Raw genomic sequence first — 27,142 nt, forward strand, 5'->3', positions numbered from 1 at the left:
AGGGAATGGAACCCTGTATACGCCCATATAACCATATAGGGTAATAACACCTCATCAAAGGGGATAAATTAGGTCAAAAACCTCCGAAATTTGAATTTTTGGCAATTTTTTACACATGAAAGGGAACGACATAGACACCCAATACTGATAGAAGTACATACTATGGTCCTAGGCTACCACACCCAATTTTTAGATTTGGCAATTTCCAAAATTTAAGGGGTGGGCCAAGGTACCCCTCCCAAATTTTTCAAGGGGTGCATTAATATACCTATGTCTTATGAAAGGGAATGGACCCCTGTATACGCCCATATAACTATATAAGGTAATAGGACCTCATCCAAGGAGATAAATTAGGCCGAAAACCAAACACGTGGTATAATGTATTGCTTACGTTTATATTTTTGGCAATTTTGTACCCCTAAAAGGGGACGAGGTGGACCACCCAAATTTATCATGATACATATTAGGGTCCTGTACTATAATACCCAATGTTTAAATTGGGCAATTTCCAAAATTTAAGGGGTGGACCAAGGTACCCCTCCCAAATTTTTCAAGGGGTGCACCAATATACCCATGTCTTATGATAGGTAATGAACACCTATACATTACCATATAACCATATAAGGTAATAGGACCTCATCCAAGGGGATAACTTAGGTCAAAACCAAACACGTGGTACTACGTATTGCTTACGTTTATATTTTGGCAATTTGATACCCCTAAAAGGGAACGAGGTGGACCATCCAAATTTATCATAATACATATTAGGGTCCTATACTATAATACCAAATGTTTAAATTGGGCAATTTCCAAAAGTTAAGGGGTGGGCCAAGGTACCCCTCCCAAATTTTTCAAGAGGTGCATTAATATACCCATGTCTTATGAAAGGTAATGGACCCCTGTATACGCCCATATAACCATATAAGGTAATAACACCTCATCAAAGGGGATAAATTAGGTCAAAAAAACCCGAAATTTGAATTTTTGGCAATTTTTTACTCATAAAAGGGAACGACATAGACACCCAATACTGATAGGGGTACATACTGTGGTCCTAGGCTACCATAAAAATTTTTAAATTTGGCAATTTCCAAAATTTAAGGGGGGTGGTCCTATGTACCCCTGCCAAAATTTAGGGGGTGGGCCATGGTACCCCTGCCAAAATTTAGAGGGGGTGGTCCTAGGTACCCCTAGGTCATTGACCCCGGTCCAGGTCATTGACCTTTCACCCCGGTCATAAAAGAGAGTGAGGATGAGTCATTCGGGCATAACGGGGCCACTACTCAGTGACAATGAATGCTGAGAAGAATCTGATACCTGAAGTGTTACTTTGTGAGTTGGAGCTCAGAAATAACGCTGCGGCAGCAACCTAAAACATTTGTCACGAAAGGGCCACAGCACAGTAACTCGACGGTTCTAGAAATTTCGTGTAAGTAGTGAAAATGACTAAAATCAGCCAAGGTCCGGCCACCCCAGGGTAACCTATTTTCAGGTCATACGACACTGACGAAAATCCATCCACCAATACACGACGATTGTCAAACCAACTTGGAATGTTCCAGCCCACCCAAGTGCGTCACCTTCATGAACTTGGGTAAACCATTAGAGCTGACGCACTGTGACAACATGAGTTGAACCCAGCTCAAACCCAGGGGAGTAAATGTGTACCGACAACTATTGCAAAATCCGTATGATGTGAGTTTCCTGAAACGGATTGTCACATGTGACGAAAAGTGTTTTTTCAGAAATTGTAAGTGCAAAAACGGTGGTTGAACAAGAGTCAATTTTCAGAACCGACCGTCAAGCAGGGCTGTTTCAAAGTCATACTCTGTGTGTGGTGAAACTATGAGGGGATAATTAACTTCCAGTTCGTTCCTAACGTTGTTATCATAAATGCTTACCTTTATTTTGAACAATTGGAGCGGATGTATGCTGCACTACGCAAAAATTCTGCATTGGTAAACCGAAAGCGTCCCTTGCTACAACAGGAAAACGCAAAACCACACGGCTTGAAAAAGGCAACCAAATATATATATATATATATATATATATATATATATATATAAGAAATTTGATGGCATCAAACTCATGCTACATGCAGAATATAAAGCCTTGACTTTGCCCTTTCGGATTAATTCTTGTTTCGGTCCATGACACACTTGAAGAAATCACGATGTTTCACCAACCAGAAGATGTAGAATACTGTGACTCTTTGCCTAAAAGGACAACAGATCTGGCAGGAAAGTGCCTGCAAAGGGTGAAATACGAGGGCTATACTCTGAATGTTAACCATTGAATTCTAACAAACACAGGTATTGTATACCATATTTCAAGACTTATGACTTATTCTTGTATTCCTTGAAGCAATAAAAAACTGTGCGACGAGTATCCTTTTATGAGGATTATTATCCAAAAGGTTCTTCACATGCTTGTACTATCAGTATTAGAAATTAATTTTGATTTTTCCAGATGTATACAAATGTTCTCCTTGGCTATAATCTTTGTTGTATCTTCTGCCTCTTACATAAAACCAGTATGGAGCCCATGCGAGGATCATTCTTGTCAGATCGAATTACCAAACTTAGAGATTTGTTTTTCAGTTATGGACAAAATTTATAACAGCAAAGTAATAAAGTTATATGGTACAAGAATATTAGTTCAATTTTTGTTAATGAAATTAGTGATAATTATATCCTATTTCTTATCTAAATCTTCGTTGTCAGTATTGAGATTTGGACTTCTCGTCCTAATGTAATTAAACCTTGAAGACTTTTTTTTTTTTTTTTCAATCGTTATGCTGCAGCGTAAAACCTTGATATCCTGCACATTGTTTCATATTGTTTCATATCGAACAACTCTGAAATTGCTTCTCTATCATCTCGTGACTCTCTTAGATGTTCCTCTAATCTGGTGTTGTTTTCCTTTTAGTCAGTCATAATATCAATATAAGTGTCTAGGCAAAAGCGAATTATCTTGTGAATGCGGCTAAGAGATTTTTTACCAACGTAATCACTTTTGCATTGGCTCACACACCTTTCAAAATTCTTAGGTGGTTTCAGGTTAACTTTTAAGCTATGTTTCATTGCAATTTTTCGAAATCTGTAAGACAAACTAGACGTGTCAACGGAAAGGAATACGCTGACAAGCTCAGGGACTTTAACAATTATCTTAGAGTCTGTATTAAGGTGTATCAAATATTTTCATTATTAATGACACGCTTATAATTTACCAGAAGACGATCAATTAGAACTTTCTGTGGCCCAACTCGAACAAATAATTCTAAAATTATATTTAACATTGAAATGGAAGAAAGAAATTCTACCAATTACTTGAACATTGCTTTTTAAAGGCTACAGAATAAAGTCCAGTTTAAAATTTACAGGAAAATTACCGCTGAGTCTTTCCACGTCAATTCAAGCAAAATTTTGGAGAAATTTAACCCACTATCTCAGATTTGGATGAAATTTGGTAGTGGGAAAATCTATGTTTAACGGTCGCGACATGTATTTTCCCGGTTTGGAAGAACACTAAAACAATCATATTTCGGTTCCTATTAGTGCCAGAAACATGATTCTTTTTTTATTCAGATTGTCTTAAGTTGTTTACCATTAAAAACATGAAAACTTTCCTTAGAGCTGATAGAAAATTTATGAAGTCATTTGAAAGATAGAATTTTGAGGGGAAAAAAAAAAAAACTAGAACGCCATTTTATAAACTTCAAACCTTTATTTCTCAAAATCCCATCATGGATTTCAATGAATTTGTTTTTGTTTGAAAGCTTATTACATCTAGTTTCACATATACAAAAATTGTGATGGGCCAACCAAGCACTGAGGGGATATCCCAGTCAGTATTGCCAACTGATTGCGAAATAAACATTTTCCAATAGCTTCCATACGATTTAACATATTCACCCCAAAATTGGTATAAGTACTCTTCGGTATCCTAGAAACACGTCTGTGAGCATTACCACTCCTCCCAAGCAACCCAATTGTCAGGACTGCCAACCAATTTCAGGGTTGCCTGTCAGCGTTAGACGTATCTGTGCCACATTTTGCAGTAACCTTATTACATCTATTTTCACTATACAAAAATTGTGATGGACCATCCAAGCATGGAGGAGGTTTACACCTTTCCTATAACTAAAGTCTTACCCCAGTTGATCTGAACTTTAACACTCCTGTTTTATTGTTTTAAATATTGTTTCATAAAGGTTGCACAAATAGTAATTTCCTCTTCTTTTATTCCAGAAAATGCCTTTCCAAACCATGGCTTCCGTACTGGTTGGAAAGATGAATGTTGGTAAATCAATACAGAGGTTGTTTCCGATCTATGGTGACGATTTCAAACTGCACTTACCTTAAGAGAAACCATGTCGCCACCATCGACAGAACTCTATTTGGTGGTCCTACATCTGGGCATTGCCCGACAGCGAAGTTCCCACTATTGGAGACTGGGACGCAGTGCACTCATGTCAAGCCGCAACCACTCCTGAAGGCTTTCCATAGTCCTTCAACGGTGTGGGGTCTCCTGTGCAACAAGGCTCGTTTTAGCAGGCCGAAGGCAGAAAAGTCCATCGGTGACGCATCAGAAGACTTCACTGAAATGTCTGTGAAAGGAATGCACGAATTCCAATTTCTGCAGCCATTTGTTGGAGGAAGAGGCGGGTTGAGCTAGATGTGTGACTTGACGCCTTGTCTTGATGCACGCACACATGATTCTTGTCCCTCCCGTATAGAGATGGGGAATGTCACGGCAATAAACGGGTGTCAGGACATTAGCCTGATAATATTCTGAATTCACCTTCGTAATTTTGGCTACACGATATGTGGTCAGCTTGCCTCGATACAAGTATCCAGCAATGATCATTAAACCTGTGCCAAACTTTCCTTGAAATCAATGAACTATCTTTGAAAGTTCCTAGCATCTGTCGATCGATAAACAATTGCACGTGGCTTGTGACAGTCATTCAGATAAACATGTCTCATCCAGTGTTACAAACAACTGCACATGACTTGTGACAGTCATTCAGATAAACATATGTCTCATCCAGTGTTACAACAAACTTCCACTTTTCACTGCTCATACAGTTTTCGGCAGGTGGTGCGACGTTCCTGGTTGTGTTTTGCCAAGAGCTTATGAAAACGCTCCTTCCGTCGCTTTACCAACCTCAAATTGCGCAGAATGACGGTGTACATTGTCTTCAGCGGTTCGCTATACTCCTCTGTGTGGGTGGATTCTCCCTGGTGACCAGAGCCCAGAATTCTAGCTTGTGTGCGGCTACTGGCAGGCCAGAGCTTGGCCTGTTACTGCCCTACAGTAATCATCTCACGTGTCGCCTTACCTACCCCTTTCAATACCCGTGATAAGCCATTTTAGGAAACAGTGAATCCACGATCCTTGCATAGTTTGATAATGGCACTGTAACTATCGTTCACGTCGGAAAGGACAGTTATGTAGCCCTCCCAATAAGCACTTATCTTTGGCGGCATTTGTCCCGATATGCATTTACCACACCTGTCACGAACAGTCAATGGTCTAAGGTGCCCACACGACTAGCAGCTTCCTTTTCCTCCCGTTTGGTGGCGCTGCACAAGATGTGTGATTTTGTCAACTATATTTGTTGGATTTGTAGAAACCACTGTGTTCTTTGCCTGTTCAAATTATCCTATGTACAGTATTTACGCGTGAATAAATAATATATATGTACTTAGTTGTAGCTATCTATCTATTACATTATCAAACCAGTGATCAAAATTCCCTCTATAAAAGTTGTTCTGGCCCTTTTGTTCTTATGAAAAGAAGTTCAGAAACATGTTGACTATGTTGTTTGAGCACGAGTTACATTCAGACTGTCTTATTTATTTATTTTTAAGTTGAAGAATTTTCAAAATTTGTACCAGGTTTGAGAGAATATTTGGTACCAAAATTATTGCGTATTTTCCTCATTCTTTCGCAAATTCCTGGCCAGAAAGGTAAAGAGACCAACTAACGTTCTGTTTTAATGTTTTCTACGGGATGTCCAATATACAATGCAACCCGGAGTTTGGGATAGTAGAACTTTTGAATCTGAAACGATACAAAAATAATGATTATGCCAAAATGAAGCCTTGTTCATGCATATATTTCTAACTAGGAAGCAACGATTGAAGTACGCTAGGAACCACACAGTGTTGCCATATGTAAACAAAGCCACAGGTGTTTATTTTTTTTCAAAACATGTAAATTGACTCATAACTCATACGTATGGATGTTCTGTCATTAATTATCAGTTCATTTAGTTGGAGTAGCTTGGAAACTACGGAGCAGAAAAAAAATTTTTCATTTCCACCGACAACTAATCGAATCTCCCTCTGTAAGGGGAAACTAGGAAAATCGTAGTTTTCATGAATTAACACTCTGAACTGGCAACTTTGCTGATGTTTCAGTGCATCAAAAGGTGTGTTAAGGATCTGTCTACATTATGCAATTCCTGAAAACAATGAAAAAGAAACTGAAATTATCACGAGAAAACTTTTACTTACATACACCAGGCTATGCTGCTATTCATTTCCATAGGGCTACATAAAGCAAGAGGTATACAGGAACAATCCTCGAACTATATAAGACCTGGAAACGAATATTCGCGGTACCATTGAGAACATTAACACTTCTATTCTTCGTAAAGTTGCTGCCAACATGGTGAAACGTGTGAAACTGTGTTTCAATCAAAACAGGGATACTTCCAGCATCTGTTGTAGAGAAAATAACTCATTGCATGGTAGTATCAGTGTTGCCGGGTGCATGTAAGTTACAGTTTTATCATAATAATTTCAAAGTTTCTTTTGCGTTCTTTTCAGGAATTGCATAATGCAGACAGACCCTTAACACACCTTTTGATGCACTGAAACATCAGCAAAGTTGCCAATTCAGAGTGTTAATTTATGAAAACCACGATTTCCCTAGTACCCACTTGCGGAGGCCCCATTCGATTAGTTATCGGTGGAAAGGAAAAATTATTTTTTCTGCTCCATAGTTTCCAAACTACTCCAACTAAAAGAACTGAGAATTAATGACAGAACATCCATACGTATGAGTTATGAGTCAATTTACATGTTTTGCAAAAAAAAAAAAAAAAAAAAAAAAAAAAAAAAAAAAAAATTATTTACACCTTTGGTTACATATGACAACACTGTATAGTTCCTAGTGTACTTCAATCGCTGCTTTCTAGTTTAAAAATATATGCATGAAAAAGGCTTCAATTTGGTATAACCATTATTTTTGTGTATCGCTTCAGGTTCAAAAGTTCTATTATCCCAAACTCCGGGTTGCATTGTATATTGGACATCCTGTAGTTGTATATTGTGTTAAAAAGTAGCTTTTTTTTCCATTTATTGATAATGTAAATATCGAATACGTTTTCAAAGAAAGAGAAATAAAAATACATTAGATATATAGATTATGTAGACGACTGTTTAATAATTTATAGACAAGATAGCATACTTTCAGAATTAATTTCAGAATTTATCACCATACACGAAAACACAAAATTCACAGTTGAAAAAGAATCAAAAGAAGGATTCAATTACTTAGACATTTCTATCCAACGTCTTAGCAACAAATTCTGCACGTCTGGTCATAGCATCAGAATTTTTTGTATACGAAAAATCGTAATAAATCCAACTTCACTAAAACGAACGTCTGGAAGAATTTTTTTGAACGAGCTTTTAGGCTTTCCACAAATGAAACGAATTTAGGAAACTTTACAGCAATTACTTCACATGATAAAGAAAAACGAATTCGGTAATCACATTTTCAATAAATGGAAAAAAAAAAAAAAAAACTGCTTTTGAACACCACATAAGACTGGAAAACATTAAAAGGGAATATAAGTGGCTTCCTCTCCTTACCTCTCTGAATAGGAATTTCTGAAATGAAAGAAAATATGCAATGATTTCTGGTACCAAATTTTCAATCAAACCTGGTACAAGTTTTGAAAATTTGTTTTCACTTTACAAACATTATTATAAACATATGTTGCCTTCCACAGAGACTTAGGCAGCCTATCGCATTTGTGCGAAAAACTGCATAAGCATGACCAAAATGAACATCAAGACGAGGATTAGGGAACACATAAGGGGTGCGAGATATCAAGTGGCCCGTATCATGTCAGACAAATAACAAGTTATGAAACAGACAGTCTAAATCTTACACTCGTGCCCAAACATGTTCTTTGAACCTTTTTTCATAAGAACAAAAAGGCCAGAACAACTTTTACAGAGGGAATCTTTATTTCTAATGTAATAAATATTTAACTACAACTAAATACGTATATTTTATTTATTCAAGCGTCAATACTATGAATGTATTTGAACAGGCAAAGAACACAGTAGTTTTTACAAAGCTAACAAGTATAGTATTGATTTAGCAAGAAAGAAATTACGGCAATAGGTTTGTTCGCATAAAAGCTTAGAAGTGATAATAGAATTGATAGGAATGTACCACAGAATATTCGTTGCCTATTTTCCAATTTACAGGCCAGCTTGCGTCACATGAAGCGCTTGAAAATACTTTCAGAAAGAACTGAAATATTGTGAAATGATGTCATTACAAACAGAAGTTGGAGGTACAAGGTAATATTCTGATGTTCGATAGAATATACAGATTGGAGACTTCAACGGCTAATTTAAACGATGAAATTCAATACGTAACTTACTTAGGTCTTCAGAATGATTACAATAGGGTCACTTTGGAAGCTTGGCTATAAATGGCATTCGATATTGTAGCATGTTTAGGTGATAAATTAAAAATCATAAACAAATGGATTTTCCTTCCGTTATTTGCTAGCTTGTCGTACAGTTGCAATGAAACAATTTAAAACCTGAAATTACCTAACGTTTTTGAAAGATCTGTAACCAAATAGAAAAAGTATTTCGTTGACATACATTTAATTATTATACAAAAATTCTCTTTGCAGCACTTACCAGATAACCTGTTCTTGCCCAGTCACTGGTCTTGATATTGATAAAAGGAAGATAACACCAAATTAAAGAAACATCTACGGGAGTCACGAGATTATAAAGAAAGCAATTTCACAGTTGTCCAAACATTTACCAGAAAACAAGCATAATGCGCAAGATATCAAGGTTTTACATAGTACAACACAAGCGATTGAAAGAAACGTTTTTAAGTTTTATTACATTACGACGAAAAGTCCAAAACTCAATGCCGAAAACGGTGATTTAGACAGGAAATGGGATACCATTATCATTAATCTCATTAACAAAAACTCAACTGTTATTCATGTACAACGACTCTTTATTAGTTTGCTATATAACATTTACAATATTACTAATTTCTATATTACTCCAAAATTTTCTGTTATAAGTTTTATCTATTATTGAGAATAAAAATCACCATACGTTTGATAATATTAGCAACAATGATCCTCATACGGACTACATACTGGTTTTGTGTAAGAGGCGAAAGATACATTAAAGATTATCCAACTGAAAACATTTGCATACATCTGAAAATGAATATTAATTATTGAGACAGATATTAGCTTTTTAGGTGCACTTAAAAATAACTGACTTTTAATGGGGAAAGAATATAATTTTGTTCAGTCCTTTTGTAAATATTTAGTGTATTAAAAGAGATATTACTTCGAAAAATACGTTACAGAAACTTTAAAAATGTTCCATTGATACTGATAGTACAAGTATGGGAAGAATCTTTTGCTTCTTCGATCCTCGTAAAGGATACTCGAGCACGTATCCTAAATATAGAACAGTATTTTGCTGCTTCTAAAAATGTATTAAGGCGAGTACTTTTCTAATCTTGAAATATGTATTCTATTATGCTCTATCAGTTAACATGTGAGAAGATTTGAATGCCAGAAACCCTGATTAAAGTAAGTTTAAAACTTGTTGCTGTAGAGAAAAAGGAGTGTGACACGAAAATTTAAGAAAACTCTTCGTGGATGAAGGAGATAGGCAATATTATATTTCGTTTTAAAATACAATGATTTCCTGTTAAGTTCGTCACTTTTCAATGAAACCAATTGTGTTAACATAAATACGTTAGATTGTGTAAGGGTTAATACAACAATATCAGAGATAATTAGACTAATTTCTGTAGACAATAATCCGAAAATAACATAAAAGCATTAGAAAAAAGGTAACAAAGTTCGTGATATACACGGTACTGCAAGAACATCATTTCTGAAAATATCACAATAATCTTCCAATCACATGAAAAATGGTCCTTGAAACTAATGGAATATGGATATTAATGAAAGAGGAAACAACCGATCTTTTCACACACCATATCCTCTATAGATGTGAATTCAATAACGTACAAAGAGTGAAAAAGTGACTAACTGGACCAGGACTCGAACCATGTGACTTTGAGAGAGAGTGGCTGTTCTGGGAAGCGGGTTGGGTGGCGTAGTGGTTAACGCCTCGGCACGGTATACCGGAGATCCCGGGTTCGAGTCGCGGTCCAGTCACTTTTTTTTAACTTTTTGTACGTTAATATAATGCGTTTTTTATGTGTGTTCAAATTTATATGAACTAAATTTTCATGATTCATCTGAAAACACGCACATGCACTTCTTGCAATATAATAATGAAGCAACAATATATTCAATATCATGGACAATATTATATATACTTACTTGTTCAGAAAAACTTTTCAGTTGAAAATACCAGATCTGAGTGCAACAAATAATACTGAAATTTTGAATTAAAATTTTGCAGTTCACTCGGAGAAAACATAAAACATATTGATCTGAAACAAAAACGGAGAAGTTTTCCTTATGCTTTTAGTAAATTATACTACATGTTAGAAATGATAAATCCTTACTTGCAATGATCCAAAAAGCAAGAGTTATATTTCTTCATTGCCGTTCGAAAAATCGGTCGGATTTCATCGTGATACGAAACAGAGCTCATTTATTCTTTACATTCTTAAACAATAAACCTTTAACCACTATTAGAAGATTGATGAGTGTTGTAGAAATAGATAAATACTAATTAGTAATCACTCAATGTGTAATTTATTCTTGCAGTTTGTAAAAAATAACTGGTAGCAAGATTAGCTATCAGTTTCTGGAAAACAACATTTCTGATACTGAAGGCCTTTGTGACAAGCAAATACTTGGCAAGAAATACAATTGGAACATACCACGTAAAATGTGCTCCGTTAGTTCTCTCTAACTATACTGGTCTTATTTTTAACCTATTCATTAAGAAGAATGAATATAAGTTTGGATCCAGATATCTTCGCGGCCCGATGGCAGAACTTTCGTTGTCTTTCAGTGATGAGTTTTTGTAAGTCAAAATTTTCTGCAGGAATTCCAAAATAAAAAATCAAGAGGATACAATCATGCTTTTATTACAGCGTTACATGAGGCATGGTAAACAGTTTTCAGCGGTATCCGTAGTTTCAGTTAAAACCTGTGAAGTCACATTTTTTGAAAGAGTTTTGCTAAAAGAAGCAGATTTAAAATATTTATGATACGATACACCGTATTTTGTAATGAAAACAGCTTTAAGGAATTTTTTTGTCCTTCTATATCCTGATAGGAGTCCATTTAGGATAATATATGTAAGCTGGTCTGTTGTTCCAATATCATCACTAAGTCCATCCTTTCCTGCTGGCCTTTTCTCCATCATATTAGTAACCATTAAACCCGAGCTTTCACATATGGCCTCAGACAATGGTATACTCAAACAAAAAAAATATCTTTAGCTTTACTGCAACAGAATATTTGTCTCGGAAATCTGTAACTGCAACTTAAAAGAGAGTCTTCAATTCAAAAAACTTTCCTTCATTTCTTGAGCTGGTTACCAATTCCTGCATATACAGGGCGCGGCAGCGTTCATAGTAGGATATTAAAAACACACCATCAGGCAGTAAAATGAAATCTTTAAGTTTTACGTCCCACGTTTATGCCGGTTAGGCTAAAGGAGACGGTGATGATGAGTGATGAATGAAGAGGTGGAATGAAGAAAGTGGGAGGAAACGGGAGAACCCTGAGAAAACCCACGCACACGGTGTTTGTCCACCACAAAGTTCACTTGGTGGGGGACACCATCAGGCAGTAACTGTAATTTATTTATTACCTCTTATGTCAATTAATAGTTAAAGGTATGCCATTTACTAATGTGTAAGTCATTGTCCGTTGCGTGGATTACTTTTTGAATATTACTCCTGTCAAATGATGCCCCCTCTGCACAACACACTCATCTAGGCGGCGTTGGAAGCTTTCCATAACTCACGTAACGTATTCCCTGGGACATTACCGACGGCAGTTCTGATGCGATCCTTCAACTCAGGAATAGTGGCACAACGTGTTCGGAAAACTTCTTGCTTCAGGTAGCCTCAATGGAAAAAGTCTGCACATGAAAGATAAGGTGAGCGAGGCGGCCAGGAAATGTCACCAAGACGGGAAATTACTCTACCTGGAAATGTCTATCGCAAGAAATCCATGCAAATTCTGGCTGTATGCGAGGTCGCTCTGTCTTGTTGAAACCATAATTGTTCCACATCCACATCGACCATACCTAATTGGGGAAGAACCAAGTCTTGCAGCATCTTTAGGTAGCGTTCACTGGTGACAGTTACAGCCACACCGCTGTCATCCTCACAGAAGTAAGGGCCAATAATCCCAAAGGAAACAACTCCACACCATACTGACACGAGAATTGTGCAAGGGCTTGATGTGCAGTTCATGCGAGCTTACATCACTCCAATAACGCATATTCTGTTTATTCACTAAACAACATAATTCGAAATGAGCTTCATCTGACATCAGGATGATGTGCAACATTTGTGAATTTTGGCGAAGGAGATCACGCATGGTTAAGCAGAATGTTTCTCGTGAAATCCAATCGCGAGACCTAATTTCCTGAACAATCTGCAGCTTATATGAGTGAAAATGGAGATCTTCGTGTAATATTCTCCTGAATGAGCGATCGGACATATGCACAGTTTGCGAATGACGACGAGCAGATCTTTTTGAGCTACGCAATATTGCATCAAGGACATTTTCCACGGCTTCTGGTGTCCGCACAGTTCTTTCACTTCTTGCCGGTTTGCCATTGCAAACAGAACTGTTGTTCGAAATGCACGTACCCACCTCACAATGGTCCGTCGATCTGGAACTTTCCCATGACGTCCCAAGTTGAAATGTTGCCGAAATAGACGCTGGGTAGCAATAACAGAGTCGTTATTCTTAAATAACTTTCAAAAGCAAAGGCACAATGCTGTGCACTCCACCGCTCCATATCACTGTCACACTCGAAATAGCAGCTCATTAGTACACGAATGCTGCACGAGCTGGCGCGCATTCATGCAGTACGTCATTGTACTACGCAAGTCAAATTACGCTATGAACGCTGCCGCACCCTCTATTTAATGAAAAGCCTGTATTCAAAAAAATAATCTATCCTGATCTACATCTATCAAAAACTGAAATATCTGGGAATATACTCACAAACTCAAAAAAAGTTTGAAGAAGACGGAAAGTCCTTCTCTGCTTGCTCAACAGAAACATTACTTCTTGGAAAAGTTAAAATATCCAAATTAAACAAGAATTCTGACCTAGATACTATCTGTTTCAAGAAGCTTGCGTCAGCATCAGACTCATATGTATAAACTTCACATTGTTCTAGAAAAGAATTTAAAAATTTTTGGTATTCTATGAAAACTACGTTATTAAGCAGCATCAGCCTCTCCTTCCTCTGGTTTACCGTTTTTTTTTTTTTTAATTCATTTATTTATTTTACAAGATTTCAGAATTTTTGAATTGATGGGTTGGTCCATTAGTGAACTTTTTTGTTGGCTATTTTTTGTTTCCTCTGGCAATTTTTCTGCACAGGAGCGGCAAATTTTCTGCGATCACATCGCAGCTCGCGGCATGTTCTGCTATGGGGCTTCGCGGAAACAAAGTTCTCGAATTCTATGAATAAATGTGAATTAATAATAAAATAACTACCATCAGTATTCTAGCTACAGACGGGAAATTCCTTGAGTTGCTCCGTAAGAAGTGACACACTAGTCATTTTGGATAAAGCACTTACTATCTAGAACATATCACATCACACTATCTGATTTTAATAGTATTCGAGGGATAAGTTTCCAAAATCATCCAAAGACGGATTTTAAAAAATTTTTGAAAAATTAAAATCTAAAGGTGCATACAATTTGTGTGTTTCGGTAACGTTCTTCCATTACACTCGCATACTACAGATTATATTAAGTAGGTTGCTAAATTCTTTCATATTTCATTTATCTGAGTTGAAGGAAAGAGGGAATTTTAGATCTGTGGGCCTTCGGCATCTAAGGCCATTTAACCCTTCAAGTTTTCAGGGATGACGTCCCTCGGCGAGCACACCATCCGGGGAAAGGGAAGGAAGGGAGCGGCCTGGGACCTATAAGTTTGCCATTTGCCTGGTGTGAATGAGGAAAACCTCATTCAGGGTGGCTTGCCTGAAAAAGCGTTTTACACTTTTTCGACCAAGTGTGAGTTCAAAGAAAGAATATGCACCTCAACAACATGAGTTCTTATCCTTAGAGGGATTATCTACAATTTCAGCCATTTGGCAGTGACAGCTAATCCTTCCTTGATGCAAGTGTATATCCGAAAAATTTAACAATTCTTGGTTGGAAGGTTGGGGTTTAGCATTCATTTTTAAGTACCGGGGCTTTATGAAACTTGGATCTACAGTTGAAGAGGAATTCAAATCACTGTAATGCGTTCAAATTTCAACTCACCTACCAGAAATCGAATCAAGGCCAATGATATGGATTAGAAATATCGATTGTATTCCGTATGCACATGGTGGCCATATTTCCAATATGGCGCGTAGTAAATCGTGAGAAAATCTGGATGCACGCGAAATACAACATCTTAGAAATGAAAAGCGGAACAGATGAGAGATAAATACCAGTGGAAAGGATATGACGTAATCTTTAATGCAGTCCTCAATTTTAAATGCCTAAAATGATTCCACAAGTTCCTAAGTAAGCGTCAGCCGAATTACGTTTTAACCCCTTCCCCCCTCCTCCAAAAATTCTGGAAAGGACTTGAGCCAAAAATGTCCTACATGGACCTCGTATTTCTCTCCACAGAATGTACAATGATAGCTGGGTCAATCCATGCAGAGATCGAGAATAAAGAAAATTGCCGCTCGACCATCTCCAAAAAATCTAATTTTTTCATGAATGTTTATCCTATATCGGGGTTCTTTAAAACCACAATAAATTATTTTTTACAACATCCCATGGCGACGCAACGGCTGCCGCCATTTTGCGTTTTTACAATTATAGGCGTTTTCGTTGTTTTGAATATCTCAGCATACATTTGTCCTACCAAATTGAAAATTGTTGGACGTCTCCAGCTCGTGCAGAACTAAAACTCTGATCTCTCAACATTTTTTCCTAAAACCACTTGAAGGGAGTGAAATCAGGGTCTTGCAGTAGCAACATTTTTGGACATTGAAGACATGTTTGGGAACAGGAAACAACTGACGTAGAGGTCTGAATTTGTGTGTGCATGTAGTTCGGGGTCGTAAGTTAATACACAAAAATTTACAAACCTGTAGCTGCTCCCAAAGCCCCGAAAAAAGTCGTAAAGGTGGAGAATTATGCCAATTTAGCATATTTCACTTTCCAGTATCTCCAATTGGACTGGATTAAAAAATTTGAAATTTTGAGAATAGTTCTTTAGTATACCATAAATCACAACAAAGTGCGTTTCCAGTTTGTGAGCAGAAGGGGTCAAAGTATTAAGTAATGACGTCATACTCTAGGAGGTGTTTTGTTCATAAAATCTACTGGAAATTTGTTGTTGTGAAGTAAAATAAAGTAGGATGAATGGTTAGTCCAGTCAAGGCTCTCAAGCTCGTTTCTTTCCTCTAGTTGTGACACTGTCTTATCACACCCACAACAGCACTGGTGAAGAATGCCGCTATCAGCAGCAGCAGAAGGCGAGGAAAGTCAAAATGCACCCTTGACAAAAAAAAGTCCATAAGTATTCCTTGCTCTTGCTGCTTGCTATATCAATGATACCCAATCATGTTTATTCTTGTTTTAACTGTCAACTCATGCAGGAGACTGTTCTCCTTTCGTTTGATCTGTATTCTCAAGTCAGTGAACACTTACTCGCTATAAAACAATGACTGCGGAATGTAAACGTCATTACTTAATACTTTTACCCCCTTCTGCTCAAAAACATGAAACGCGCTTTGTTCTGTTATGATATACTAAAGAACTAACTATTCTCAAAATTTTATATATATATATATATATATATATATATATATATATATATATATATATATATATATATATATATATATATATTTACTTTAAATCCAGACCCAGTGGAGATATTGGACAGTGAAATATGCTAAATTGGCATAATTCCCCAATTTTACGATATATATATTTCTTTTTCAGGCCTTTGGGAGCAGCTAGAGGTCTGTAAATTTTAGTGTATAAACTTATGACCTCGGAGTACGTGCACACACAAATTCAGAACTCTACCGAAACATGTTTTCAATGTCCAAAAAAGATTTTATGAACAAAACACCTGCTAGAGTATGACGTCATTACTTAATACTTTGACCCCTTCTGCTCAAAAATACAAAACATGCTTTGTTGTGTGTTATGGTATACTAAAGGACTAACTATTCCAAAAATTTTAGATATTTTTATATCCAGACCCATTGGAGATACTGGAAAGTGAAATATGCTAATTTGGCATAATTTCCCAACTTTATGATTTTTTCAGGCCTTTCGGAGCAGCTACAGGTCTGTAAATTTTTGTGTACTGACTTATGTCCCCAGACTACATGCACATACAAATTCAGACCTCTACGTCAGTTATTTTCTCTTCCCAAACATGTTTTCAATGTCCAAAAATGTTGCTACTGCAGACCCTGATTTCACCCCCTTCAAGTGGTTTTAGCAAAAATGTTAAGAGATCAAAGTTTTAACTCTGCACGAGTTGGAGACGTCCAGCAATTTTCAATTTGGTAGGACAAATGTATGCTGAGATATTCAAAACAACGTAAACGTCTAAAATCGAAAAAACGCAAAATACCGCCAGCCCCTGTGTAGCCATGGGATGTTGTAAAAATTAATTAATTGTGGTTTTGAAGTACTCCGATATAGGATAAACATTCATAAAAAAAATTAGATATTTTGGAGATGGTCGAGCAGCACATGGTTGATTACTTAGAATGGATTGACTGAGCTATGAGTGTTACTAGTATGAAACGGCGACAAGTGTCATTAAAATTCGTATCTTTGCCAAAACTCACCTGAGTGTGTTTAAGCGCACTCACCGTCGCTAACGTGCCTGCTTCCTTCACACATGCACCCGCGCTGACGTGTGGGTCCACCAGTTCCGGCCTGCCCTGAATCGGTTAGATAGCATTGGTGCTTTTTAGTGGTCACCTACCACAAGCTGGTTTGTCTTTTGCCCTAAGCCATACATCCGGATGCCGTTTCTACACACAAATAGTGAGTTCTATTCCAAAATTACAAGTTTACACGCCCCCTGTTTTGCAAGTAACTGACTTTTCAACCTAACCTAATGTACCGTAACGTGATGTAATCTAACCAAATGCAGTACAATTTGGATTTCTTTTTCTCGATTTTCGTGGTCCGGCGATACAGCACAAATGCTATAAAAAAATCAATCCGTGCTAACTGGCCACTAAAAGCGAGAAGTAGATCCAGATTTACAATACACCGTCATAAAAATGTTCATTCTACAGTTAAAACTAGTATTTCCAAATAAAAGAGACTGTCGACGATATTGGTTTTTACCAGCGGAGTATTGATGCACAATGTACGAAACCATATTCTATGTTTACAAAAGTAAAACCATACAAGTACTGAAGTACCTCTACTACGGTGAAAATGAGTGTGTGCAAATTAAAGATGACGGTGTAACAATTCCTGCACAATGTAGGCAACGTATATTTTATGTTTAGAAACAGAGTTAATAGTGTGCAACTAAGGCAAGAGCTGTGATCAATACAAGTGAGCTGTTCTTATTCGATATATCAGATGTTTAAAATCGTATTGCATCATATCACTACTTAGGGGTTTACAGTGATGAGTTGGTCGCATTTATGCTGTTTAGTGGCCACGTAGCACAAATTGGTTAGTCTTTCACACATTTTTTTTTCATTCGTCCGAGGTTAAGTTACGATAAGCCCCGAAGATCCAAACCTATGTACTAAGCAAAACAAACCAAAATAAAACCTAATCGAACCTATTCGTAAGTAATTACTGTCATGTTGAAAAGCTGGCAGGGTTTAAGCGAATCGACCCGTAATTATACCCCTAAAAGGTCACATCAGTCCAGTTTACATGTATATTAACTATCTATACGCAATCATTCGAGCGTGCGCCACAGAAATATATATTGTCGCCTGAGATTCAACACCGCGTTTGAGTTTTTGATACCACAGGGTATCTACTGAGTTGCATTTTCAGAATTCCAGTACCTAATACAGGGATTTTTTTAAAAGTCCTTTAGGAATAATCACACTCTTGATAATTTCAGGTTTGTAATTGTTTTCCCAAGAAAATAATATTTTATTTTTAATTAGCCTTAGTTAGTCTGTTTTTTTTTTTTTAAATACAAATTATTTTTTAACATTCTTTAAAGGGGCTCCCAACTCCCCTCACAGTCCCACACTCCACCCAATGCTTTAAATGTCTAATTACAAAATGTATACAACTCTTGTTTTGGAAAAAACTACAATCTCAATGAATTTAAAATTGTTTCTAAGACTAATATTTCTAAACCAAATTATAAAAGAGTATGGTTGACAAATTACCAGTTTTACATAAATGATGAAAATTGTTTTATAAATTTATAGCTTCATATATAACTGTTCATTTTTAATTCACAATGATATAATACACACAAAATATATTTGAATAGTACTAATATCAAAGCTTCTAAGTGATAATGCATTTTTGGCTACGTAGATCACTTCGTTAACAGTTACATCCAATAAACACAGCCAAAGAAAGAGCATCATAACACACACTGTGCAAGTAAATAGTTCTTCAGTGGATTCTGTACCAGTCTTGTAAGTAAAAACTTGTTCTAAATAATAAGTCATAAGGCAGACATATACATATATGAAATCAACCACTTTATATGCAACACAGAAAAAACTTTATACATTTAGCCTGTATACAGTAGTTTATATGCTTTATAAAATATGTAACACAAAATTTTGTGTCCTATGCTATATAGTTTACAGTATACATTTTATAACAAATTTGTGAATTATTGACTATTAATTCACAATGATTATATCTTACACTCACAAAGTACACGCATGTAAGACGGTATCCTTTTCAACCTTTTCACTTCAGCTCATTCTCCAGTTCTTCTGTTTTTTCCTTAGTACTCTGCATAATACATCGTTTCTTCAATTCTAATTGTTTCATTTCTTCTGCTGCTAACTTTCTTTTGACTGTTTTTTTTTTTTTTTTTTTTTTTTTTTTTTTTTTTTTTTTTTTTTTTTGTACATTTCTAAAGCATCATTTTTCAATGCTGATGTATTTTTGGACGCATGGATCATCATCTTCGGAACACTAATAGCTAATACTCCACCAACTGTAAATACTGCATCATACGCAATACGTTGTGTAATCAAGTTATTTTCATGAAGGTTCTCTACTAGGCATTCTTTGTTTATGGAAAATCTCTTTCAATAGCAGCGTTGGCGTGAAACAAAACCAGTACTTTTATGTGTGAAGTGGATCAGTTCTTTGAAAACATTGTGTTGAAAATAGGTGGTGCTTAGAATGGTCCAATCGATCAGTTTTGGGATCAAAGTTGTTGAGATACTTCGTTACTTCTTCCTTTGATGAGAAATCTAAGTAGTCTCGTTTTGCAGTGCGAGCTTCCATACTAGATAATTGATTTACCTCAACAAGAACTTCTAACGCACCAGTTACCCTGCAGGTCTTAATAGACAAATTGGTCATAACTGCAGGATGGAAGCAGTTGGCACCTCTAACAAACTTGAAAGCAAGAGGGTTTTTACAAAAACCTTCATGTATATATCAACAAGGAATTTCAATAGTCACCATAGAACTGAAGAACTTTCCCATCTTTTATTACCTTACCTTTTAAAGCTGCTTAGGCTGCAAATCCAATGTCAACAGCACGGAAGGTGTTCAGGTATTCTGTCTTCTTCAAATCAATTCAGAGAAACTTCTCTTTAGTATTTGCCGATTCCAAAACCTGATTCTTTACAATTCTTGCCAACAGGTGTCGAAGTACAGTGAACTCAGATCAGTGAATCATAAAAGGCAAAACAGAATTATTACTCTGATATTTGGAGATACTGTTCTAGTTCAAGACAAAGAGAACGCATGAATTCCAACTGTGCTGGGAGCAGGTCGTTTCTTACAAAAAGTTTTATGTATAAAAGTTTATGTCTGATAATAACACAAAGTTGTCTGATGCAGGAAGTTTTCTCTCTCTCTCAAAAGCATCAACATACCCCTTAATATGTGACAACATTTCCACAGCTCTTTCAATAACTTTTGAGTTTTCGATCCATTTGATAGAGCAAAACTTCATAGGAAAGAGATGTGACCCTGTTATGCGTTTGTAATCTGCACGTCTACTTGGGTAGTTCTTGAAGAAGTAACACAGACAGCGCAAAAATCTGTGAATGTACCATTCGGAGTTGTTATTTGCCTTTTTTTTTTTTTTTTTTTTTTCACCGTAAATAGAATGCAAGAAGCACGTACCAAAGTCCAACAGCTTCGGATCTGAAGGTGGATCATCTAAGTACTTCTTTAGGTCGTTCAAAAACTTCAGGTTTACATTCTGTCTGTAAACTGATATTTGCAGCATCTTTTTCGTATCCAAACCAGTGTCTTTCAAGTTTTCAAAAATGCCAGCAGAAGGTCCTCAGCAGTAGCATGACGTAAAAATGTGGACATAAGATATTTTGTTCGTCCCAAAATCTAAAACTATATCCATTTGACCCTTCTGAGCGACACAATTTAAACTTTCATCAAAAGAAATACAGAAGATAGGACACTCTTTAAGAACGTTTGTCAATTCTTTTTGAAAGTACGGGCACAGTCAATATATAAGTATTCAAGGTATCCAAGTGTATCCTTGTGCATCTTGAACTGCTTCGCAATTTCGCCGAGAAACATCACTTTAAAAAGCCAAACCACAAATGCCAAACTTCTAGCAGAAGAAGGGTCATAACTTAATTAATTGCCCACAATACTTCTGCAGTAATAACTTCATCCTTGATGATAAAATTGTTAAGAGTATTTCTAGGCATAACACAAGTATTGAATGTTGTGATCCTGTTATCAATAACACAAGTATGTTCGTTATAAACAACTGAAGTTCGCACTTCATGAAGTTCAGTTTTCACCGGAACAGAGTTGTAGTTGATGCAGCAGCATTTACAGGAACAAGAGTCCATAGTTGCTTCCTTAGCAGATACCATGTGAAACAGTTTTTTGCTCAAACTTTACGAATTTACTCTTTCAATATGCTTTTTGCTTTTGGCATGAGATCAAACTGAAGACATCCCATGTTGCTAATATCAAAACTTATCCACAAAGAGCAATACCCATTATTCTTACCATTTGCTCACCTCTGAAGCCAATTCCAATTTGAATTTATTGTACTCTCACTTATCTTTGAAAGAAGTCTTTCCTCTTATTTTACTCATTGTCTCTGAACAGATAAGTGAAACAATAATTTAAGTAAATAAATAAATAACAATGGATGCAGTATATTATGTACATAATATACTCAGGGCTGCAAACTAGCTGTAGGGTAAAATTTACTGACTAAAAATGTGGAAATGCTGACTAAATACCTGACATTACTTATATCAATTCTCATTTATAATATGAAGTAGGCTAGGCTACAATAACAAATCAAATAATTAATTGCTTCTAAAATTGGCCACCTCCCCACTGAGCAGCTGTGAAAATTGAAATTCGATCTTTAAATGACAAAGAAACGAGATAAATAGGTAATGCTGTGCAATCATCGAAGCCCAGAGTAAGTCACAGCTGTTCAGGCCAATTCCCTTGCCTCCTTTTTAATATACAATATAAAAACAAAGAAGTATGTACACAAAAATTTCTACTGCATTGTGTACGACAAAAAAACCTTTCAACAAACACTTCGTAGACTTCACAAAATATTTCTTCAAAATAAAATAGTTAATGTGACCTGCAACAAAAAATAATTTAAAATAACATAAATTAAAGAAGAATGTTGTTGTTAGGCGTATATACCTGCTCACGAAAGCCCTAAATTCTTTACACAAGCAATGTGCCACATCCATACCAAGCATTAAAACTAGCCCTGTTTCCCATTATTGGGCATTTTACTGACTTTACTGACTATTTGCAGCCCTGTATACTGTACTTGAAGCATTGTATATAATATAATGCATCCATTGTTATTATACGTGAGGTATTGAAGAAAAAAAGAAAAAGAACACGGAAACTGAAAACAGTATTGGTAAAAACAGCAAAATTAGTGATTATCTGCAACCCCAAAAGAGAGAGAAAGGTCTTAACGCTGGATCATTGGGGAAAATCACAATTTATTATTCAGTGACTGTACTGTATCACATAAATATTATTCTATAAAATCATTTTTTTCATGACTTGAAATTCAATTTCACTATTTTCATGATCTGTTGACCGACAACCCTAACTCATGACTTTCATGACCCATAGACACCCTGCTCGGAGGTCTGATAAAGTGAGCCAAGAGCATTATATGTATTATATAAATGTATTATTAATTTATATTACAACTTGTATAAATAATTAATTGCATATTTTTCTATTCTAGTTATAATACAAGATTGTTATTACCTGGACTTTTGGAGTTCAAAAACCCAGAGTAGATTTACAGTAGCGTCATTTCAGATTTTGCTAAGAGGGGCACAATGGCCATCTACAAAAGAGTTTCATGTTATAAGTGTATTAATATACAAGTTATTAAAAAGCATGTGTTTCTGGAACTTACGGGGAGGGGCAATTGACCCTCCTGCCCTCCCCAAATAACGCCCCTGATAATTTTTCCAGTATGTGGATCCCCCATAGCACAACATGCCGCGATCTGCTATGTGATCGCAGAAAATTTGCCGCGCCTGTGCAGAAAATTGCCAGAGAGAAAAAAAATAGCCAACAGAAAAGTGTAAAAACGTATCTGCTATGTGTAGATGTCTTAAATGCACGGACGACTCGCATAAGTATAGTTTGAACTGTTTTTTACATCGCGTAGAGCGTATTTTTAAGAATCACAAGTGTTTCTTCTGCAGAAAATTTTGCAGAAATCCTGCAGAAAATTTCTGACTTACAAAAGCTCATCGCAGAAAGTCAATGAAAATTCTGCCATCGGGTGTGGATCAAAATTCCAGTATTTCCAGTATCAGTAGACACCCTGTACCATTAGAATCAGCATATGACGGCGAACAATCTGTCAAGTAGTACACCTATTTCATGACAAATGCATATGTTATTCATATTGCCTTAAAAGAAAAAAAGCGTATAATGAGGCTAAAGTTAGTTTTCAATGGTGAAGTGTTAAATACGTGGTGTTGAATCTCGGGCGACGATATGTAGAATGTCTTAGCAAATCATTTGAAGCACAAAAAGTGAAACATTTTGGTAATAGTGAACAAACTCCATGGCTCTGGATAAGTAGCTTAACAAATAAAACACAGTTCTGACCAGAGCAGAATGAAATATATTAAAAACTATACTTACAATGTGTTACAGTTTCAAGGACCTAACGTCCTCTTCATCAGACACCAACACTCTGATGGTGTCTGATGAAAAGGACCTTAGGTCCTTGAAACTGTAACACATTGTAAGTATAGTTTTTAATATATTTCATTCTGCTCTGGTCAGAACTGTGTTTTATTTGTTTGGTAATAGTATACATGAGAACCCCCTGATCTGCGTTTCTTCTGTGTTCTATTACCACTTCTACATGAAATACCATAAATTTCCTACTTAGTGCAATAGTAAGAAGTATCCATGTGCACAAGACATGCAATATGCGTTAAATTCCCCCCCCCACACACACACACAGTCATAGATAAAGTACAAGGGCACTACACATGCAGATATAAAGTACAGGTACGTTCTTTTTTATTTTCGTATCAGTCGATAAGTAAATAAAAGTCGCTTTGTTACCCCCTTTGTAAGTTCGTACATACTCAATGAATAATCCCTAAAAGTATGAGCGTCCTGCTCCTTCGGGAACTGATGCAGCTTCATGTATACTATATCCCTACTTTCTTCCATTCTAGCTACATGACCTGCCCACTTAAGTCTCCTAGACTTGACGACCCAACAATGTTGGGTAAACCGTATAAATTATGTAGTTCCATAGAGATCACACACATATATTTTAATTACTTGCATATTTCAATTTCTCCTACTACTACTATTACTTCTGCTCCTGTACTACTACTAATATTTACACTATGGATCCGTATTAAAGTAACACTCCACGCCTAATGTCACGTAATCTAACGTAACTCAATGTAATCCAACAAAATATAACCGAATGGAATACACTTTGGTGCTTTTTTTCAGTTTTCAAAGTAGTCCGGCGATACGGCACAAATGCCCTTTACCAATGTATGGTCCCATCAACTTGGGCGAAGATGATATATTATACTTATCTAAAATGTCTTTACAAATACGATGTACAATTACATAGTACTAATTGCCGCATTCTCGAAGAAAATTATTCATTTAGTATAATATTTTTTTTCTGACATTGCAGAATAAACAAGTTACGCAGGCGGTGACTATGTTAAATTATATAGTTATCATCAAAACATATGAAAAATATCAGAATACTCATCTACATACCCTATAATAAATATTCACTGTTCTGGCTATAAATGTACACTATAGATTACAGTTAACTTACCTCTGGTTGTTAGTCTTTATGCACGATAGCAAATTAGATTAAATTATATGTTTTCTCCTTATAACGTATCGAAATTAAACCAAATTATAAGATTATGTCATTACGACATTGTTTCGCGGTCTTTTCCACATTTTAACAGAGTTGCCAGTCTGTGGTCGATTTCAAATATATCCCTAACTTCGGTTCGTTTCATAATGTCAGTCGAGCTGAAGCGCAGATTTTGCTTCGAGTTGATGCAAAGCGTAATGGAATGGGGTTCAGAGATATTTTGGTTTACCAGTAGACCTAACTTAATTTAAAAAATCAATGGGCGTTATACAGAGTCGTTCTGAAGCGTGATTAGTGCCATACTAAAGAGTTCGACTAGCATATGTTTCCTGCAGTAGTAGAAGGCCTTTAGTAGGATACTAATCATACGTCTAAACGACACTGCATAAGGCCTACAAATCCTCCCTGGTATATACAATATTTACAGTACAATTATATCCGTTATTGCTTTATAGTTTAATTTTGAACCACCACCTAATTCATCTCAATCTCTCGGGCAGTGTTCGAAGTGGTAAAAAAGCAGAGGTGGTGTTTTATTAAGATTTTGACTCGACATACTGACTATCTAAATGCTGAAATACTTTTCGTAGTTATGGTAGGAGAAGCTTTGCCTGGCCCACAAGTTTCTGCGAATAATTAAAAAATCTCCTTATGTTTTGTTATACAGAATTATACACGATAATACCCAAAAACCGATTTTTTTTTTAAATATTTACAATTTTTAAACAATTTCCCGAAGGTAAATTCCCAGACTCCACTTGACTGAGGCATTCCAGGCCTCCGGAAGGTTGTCATCCAATTATTAGAACCAAAAATTGCGTTCTAATAAAAGTATATAAGCTCCTTCAATTTAAATGCTTGACATTACAGGACAACTAGGGTCATTTGTTCAAAGACGGCACCTCTAAGGACCATATTCCTGAATAACAAAAAAATATAAATTTTTAAGAAAAAGCAATTTAAGGATTAACACTATTGTCAGTGTTAAATTCAGACATTTTCACCCGGGGGGGAATGTCAACTCCTCTGGGGGAAGGGTTGTTTTTCTGTATTTTTGCAAAAAAGCAGCATATTTAACAATTCCATTCACATCCACATCTTACCTAATATTGAGACTAATCTATATATATAAAAGAGAACGTACAATTTTTTGTCCGCTCATCACGCTAATACGGCTGAACCAATTTCTTTCATTTTTGGGGGGTTATTAGGATTTGGACCCTAGATGGTTTTTATCATATCACTTTAATTTTTAATTACCAGTGTCTTGAGATAATTGACCATTCAAGTGTCCATAACGTACAAATCCTTTGTTATTAGTTCATCATAGGTAAAAATAAACGTATTTATATGCAACCCGCATGACCGTGTCACTCGGCGGGTTAACATAAATGACAGGCGATATAGAGCGGAAAATAGCTTGAATCTTCTGTTTAAAATTTTTTAATTGATTTGATTATTTTTACAGACACTTTTACAATATGCCAGCACCGGGATGACCGCAGCGAAGCGGGGCGGGTTAACATAAATGACAGGCGATATAATGTTAAGATTTACTGCAATCTTCTATGGTTTTTATCATATCACTTGAAAGCGAAAAAGTAAAAATTATCTAAGTAACAAAGTTTATTGCGTTCCGGGGTGACCGCAGCGAAGCGGGGTGAACGCTGCTAGTTGCTGATAAATATTCAATGTGAGATTATAATTTGAAAAAAAAAAAAAAAAACACAATCGTTTAATTTTATCTAAAACATTAAATAAAGACTGGCAAAAATATTTTACACTAAACTTTAACTGCTATTTACGGTAGCTATTTTTGTTATTATTTCCTATATTCAGTAGTTACTGTTTGTTACTAATGTAGAAGTTTTTAAAAAGATTTAAATTAACTCAAATATTTTTTGTCCAAAACAAACATACATAGGAATATCTTAACAAAAAGTTATCATTCTTTCTCACACTTCTGATTCTAAATCAAGCATATTAGCCTTGGTTTCTTCACTGCATACACATCAATAGTTTAGTTTACGTAATCTTCAGTAGATTAGTGCCGTGTAGTGGAAAATCCGCGCTTGGCGCGAGAGTATACGACGGCACCCCAGTATATATGAG

The 27,142-nt window shown here is 36.0% G+C and overlaps 1 protein-coding gene across 2 annotated transcripts in view; it reads right to left on the minus strand.

Moving 5' to 3' along the window:
• Window positions 1–25,140, minus strand: part of LOC145678688 (dnaJ homolog subfamily C member 9) — an 85,069-nt gene extending 59,929 nt beyond the window's left edge. Inside the window, exons 1-2 of one of the 2 annotated variants that reach the window (XM_081749088.1) lie at window positions 24,983–25,140; window positions 10,658–10,770 (exon numbers count right to left, since the gene is read on the minus strand). The gene's annotated coding sequence lies outside the window, so the exon portion shown is untranslated. The remainder of the gene's footprint in view (window positions 1–10,657; window positions 10,771–24,982) is intronic. The other variant, XM_081749089.1, reaches the window with a different exon arrangement.
• Window positions 25,141–27,142: the final 2,002 nt, after the last annotated feature.

The sequence above is a fragment of the Thermobia domestica genome, chromosome 2 (genome assembly GCF_964235325.1).
Source record: "Thermobia domestica chromosome 2, izTheDome1.hap1.1, whole genome shotgun sequence".
NCBI lineage: Eukaryota > Metazoa > Arthropoda > Insecta > Zygentoma > Lepismatidae > Thermobia > Thermobia domestica.